The 3,941-nt window shown below is 40.0% G+C and overlaps 1 long non-coding RNA gene across 4 annotated transcripts; it reads right to left on the reverse strand.

Moving 5' to 3' along the window:
* Nucleotides 1-900: 900 nt before the first annotated feature.
* LOC127333790 (uncharacterized) lies at nucleotides 901-3,377 on the reverse strand. 4 transcript variants are annotated; one of them, XR_007871523.2, is made up of 6 exons: nucleotides 2,807-3,377; nucleotides 2,627-2,726; nucleotides 2,354-2,525; nucleotides 2,115-2,244; nucleotides 1,715-2,039; nucleotides 901-1,283 (listed from the first exon to the last, which is right to left on the reverse strand). It is a non-coding gene; the product is annotated as an uncharacterized lncRNA (long non-coding RNA). The 4 variants fall into 4 exon arrangements; XR_007871520.2 differs by having other exon boundaries at nucleotides 2,627-3,377; XR_007871521.2 differs by having other exon boundaries at nucleotides 901-1,302; nucleotides 2,627-3,377.
* Nucleotides 3,378-3,941: the final 564 nt, after the last annotated feature.

Raw genomic sequence — 3,941 nt, forward strand, 5'->3', positions numbered from 1 at the left:
ACGGGGAGATAAAAAATCATCAAATAATCACCTTTTCAAAATCAACTACATCACCTTTTCAATAATTCACCATGCAAGTTAGTATGAGCACTCGAGCAACATCAACTATTTTTCGGTGAATACAGAGCGCATAGTTGGAGTAGAAGCAGTACTCTTTTTCTTTTTTTTTGCGAAAAAATCAGATCTCCTTTTCATCATTCTCCGTCCTATCTCGTGATGTTTTATTTGTTGGATTATGGTAATAATCAAACACCTGACATGCAATTCTTCGGTGATGGAAATAATGAACTACCATTTCTTGTAATTATCGTCCTGGGTGAGTAACCGAGATAGTTATAGCTACCAATTAATAATATGGACGGATGAAAAGTACGAGTGAGACCTGGTAAGTATAAGAAAATACAAATAAACAATAGAGAATAGGTTCTTCTACATGTACAAGCCCAATCATAAGCTGATGGAGGGGAATAATCAAGAAAATAGCTTTCCAATGTGGTTGATTCAAAGTCAAACTTGAATAGCATGTGCATTTTGTTTGGAAAAGGCTGGTTTTACATAGTGAAAACATAGACAACTTTATGGTCTCAACCAAAGATTTGAAAAACCCGAGACCTTCCTGACATGATAATTCAAGATAACAAACGTAGACATGCTTATATCTTAAATATTTTGTGCAGTTGCTATACATGAAAAAGAACAAACCTACAAGGTAATATATTCATTGTGTCACATGATAAAGAATATAAAATATACCTTGATGCTGGGTATCAAGACCCTGAGCAATAGGCCCGATTCCAGGATAGTATGCACTCAACATTTTAATATGGCATAAACAAGCCATGACAGGCCAGATCAACAGAAAGATCAATGGAATGCAGAAAATGATTATTAGCAGACAGATTGGACAAAATAATAGGTTATACAAAACAATAACAGGAAACAAATAATAATTGGATCCATCGCCATAAAATAATGGAGTGACTTGTGGTGCAACCTTCAGAGACAACATGAAACAATGCTAGTAGGCAGTTGCATTCCCTCAACTGTAAAAAAAAAATCATCGACAATCCTAGTCCTCATGGAAGCCATGATTTAGCATGTGCAAGAGAGCCTCAGCATGCTGGACCAGAATAATGGCGCAACCAGACCAGGCTAATTCTCCATATTAGCACGACCGGTGCCCGCAGTGCATACTCCACAACCACGACTGCATGTGTCGAAGATCTCAATTGTCATGATTGCCAGGTTGTGGCTTTGGTTTTGTGGAGTCACCAAGCTTACAACTACATAACCGAAGATAGCCTGATTAGAATGAGTGCATTAGACAAGTAGTCTAGCATCATCATGTAGTAGAACATAAGTAAATTTAGGATGCATATTTCACTGTGCTTGAGGTCTTTGCAATGTATGAATTATGCACACAAGTGGGACACATTACATAATTTACAAGGTATAGACACAACATGAAGCAAGTTTGTTAAATACAACAAGGTGCTTGGATACGGACAACAAACAAAATAGAGCATGCAAGGAACAAACTGATATAGATCAGTAACATGCATCATAGCTAGCTCACAAACATGCAATCGTGCAAGTCAAAGTTTGGTGTTTAAGGGACAATTGGGTAATGACGTCTAGTGGACATGCTTTTGAAAACTGAACCATCATTGAATTGTCTGCTTTAAGTAATCAACCTATCTCACATGGTGTTTACCTAAAGTTTGCTCCTCATCGACAAGTCCAGGGTGCATGAGTCTCACCGATGGCATAACCAAATTTGTTGAGCCATTTTGCATTACTCATATTGTGCATGGTGGAGGACATCCCATATATGGACAATGAAAGTAATCTGATATTGAACATATGAACCAACATATACTCCATCACCAGCGCATTCTGAATAATGTACATGAGGAAGGCAACATCATCTTGCTCCGCCTGCTACTCACAGTATGTATGTCATCAGTCATCACACCTTGGCGCACAACAACACACTTAAGATGGGACCAACCTCTTCCCAGAACTTCAGGTTTCTCTTGCTAGTAAAATGATCACACTTATCAGATTGCCAATTATGTATAAAATTTTAAATTAGTGAACATTTCAGGAATTACAGAATTCATGCAGCGGAAGTAGTATGGCGTGCAGTGCCTCAACATTGGGAAAACATTTGAGGGAGGCCGGCACCATCTTGACATCATTGTGGACCTCAACTCTCAAAGCGCACCTTGTCCTAATATCTGCCTGGAAAACACCTAATTCAGCAAGAAAGTTTGAACATTGCACTGATGAAAATGTTTATATGAATTGAATAGATTTGGAAGATCATTCAGAGGCTGGACTGGATGTGTACCATGATGAAAGTCACAGATCCCTAGTTCGTATTTTCCTGGCTCCAGGCATCTGAATGATCTTAGCATGTGGACACTACCAATCTTACACTGGTGCAGGATCCGACGGTAATATATTCTGACAGGAGGCACTCAAGCCATGGGGCGCACACATTGTTGACGCTCTCCATAAGCCTAGTTAATTTCAGAATGCACTCGATCATTAGCAAAGAACTTCAGATGAAGGAATCACACACATTACTTGAAGTTGCAGGTAAAGGAAGAAGGTAACTGACCTTGGAACATATACAGATGTGAGCCTTGCTCCAGCAGTAGATAACCTTATTGAACTATGCATCTCCTCGTGACACAGTACACCATGGACATTGTTCGTTTCTAAGTCCATTCATGGCAATAATGTTGGGATTCAATCAACGAATTAAACTGCTATTTGAGGCATAAATCATATTTGTTACCTTAACTATTAGATGCGAATAAACAAATTGGGTTACAAACTGCAGTAAGTTCTAACAAATCGAGGCAGGGATATCCGTCTGAAACAATCAATTAAGAACCGATCATTAGAATACAACCTAGCGTGAGTTAGCACCAGCCGCGTCTTACTGCCATGTGCTGCCATGTGCAACTTCTTGTGCATACACAACTCGTCCCCATCCAAGCCCCATCTTCCTGCATTGAGTTGTCTTGGAGACTGGAGGCTGTGGCTGACGAGATGGAGAAGTACCTACTTTCTGGTCCCTTGGATGTTGAGGGTCTCTAGAACGTGGATCCTGCGGACGACCTCGTCGTGGTTCCTCCACGGAGACGCTGCAGATGCCGAGGTACTGGAGGTAGGGGAAGAGGCAGCGCAGAGCCTGGCCGCGCCTCCGAACTTCGAGCCGCCGATGAGGTGGGTGAGGGTGGAGATGGTGAACTTCCTCCTAGGACTCCGCCTCCACGATCAAATCCGCCAAGCTGCAACCGTCGTTCAGTAGCGATTGTGGATAGTTTTCTTTGTGTGGGACAGGAGCGGACACGTTCGGAAACTTATTTTCTTTCGGGGTTTCTTTTAGCGTTAGAGATTTTCTTGATCTGGTGGGGAGAGGGACGTACCAACCAACCATCTCACCACCTCTAGACATTTAATATAGTAGAGATAAGAAGACTATGTACTTTGGTTTTTAATTTTTCTGATTTTTTTTTAAATTTTTTGCCCATTTGAATTTTGGTCAAATCCTAGGTTTAACCAAGATTTAAACAAGTTTAAAACATGAAAATAAAATGGTAAGCATGGGTCCTTCTTAGTCTCCCTAAAATGAAGCTTCTGGGGGTTTTTGAAATTTCCATGTTTGAAACCCAAAACAACTTTTCTTCATGTTTGACTTCATAAGTGTAACATCCCATGTTTGTTAATCCAATAATGTTGCTAAGTTGTTCATAAGCATGCATGCATCTGCATTTGATTTGTGAAATTTTTTTCACTAAAAAGGTTTGCAACAATGTTGCCCATGTGGTTGTTTTCTCTATTTAAAAATATGTGTAAAAATCCCCTAAACATTTGGGTCAAAATACCCCAAAAATCCTAATCTTTGCCCTGTTTTTATTTTTTCC

The sequence above is a fragment of the Lolium perenne genome, chromosome 2 (genome assembly GCF_019359855.2).
Source record: "Lolium perenne isolate Kyuss_39 chromosome 2, Kyuss_2.0, whole genome shotgun sequence".
Lineage (NCBI taxonomy): Eukaryota > Viridiplantae > Streptophyta > Magnoliopsida > Poales > Poaceae > Lolium > Lolium perenne.